The sequence below is a fragment of the Cottoperca gobio genome, chromosome 22, assembly GCF_900634415.1.
Source record: "Cottoperca gobio chromosome 22, fCotGob3.1, whole genome shotgun sequence".
NCBI classification, from domain to species: domain Eukaryota; kingdom Metazoa; phylum Chordata; class Actinopteri; order Perciformes; family Bovichtidae; genus Cottoperca; species Cottoperca gobio.
This window is the reverse complement of record NC_041376.1, coordinates 16602863-16603555: the sequence shown is the minus strand read 5'-3', so window position 1 is coordinate 16603555 and position 693 is coordinate 16602863.

Here is a 693-nt window from a genome sequence, read left to right as displayed (position 1 = left end):
CCGGAATTGGCCGCTCTCTTCTCTCTGCTACAAAAGACTGCATTGATTTCCATCAGAGCAGCTTTCATGTCCATTAAGCATCCCGACTTTCATTAAGACCTTCACAGAATTCCACACACGTTGCCAACCCCAAAACACACACGTGTGCGTACGCAGTCATTCTCACACACACACTTTTCTCCTGAGCACACTTGAAACTCTCCTGAAAACACTCCTGAAACCTCGACCAACAGAGCCAAGGCAATCTCCAATTAAACAGTCTTTAAACAAGAGTCTGGTGACAATAAATAATTCATAAATGTCTCATCCACATTAATAAGGGTGTCAAGTTTTTCTTAATTCTTAACTCTCATTCTTACAAATGGCATCCAAGGTTAATCAGGGTTAAGTAGAGGAGGCAGATTTAAAGTGTTCATGTTAATGTGCCACCTACCAAGCTTTAAGAGGGGGATGAGTTGTTTCTAAGAGGCTTTCTGCATTTGTCATAAGATATTGGTAGATTTGTTTTGCATTGTGTAGGATGCAGCCTCTTAACTCGGAGTGCTGCCTGTAGACCCTGACTTCAGGCCTCTGATAGTGCAACCTCTTCTCTGCAGGAACAGGCCATCAGCAAAGTAAGGCTCAGTGTAAGGAAGACTAACATTATGCTTCATTCCTTCTCAATTCTCTCCCTCACTCTTCCAGCTGCTTCTA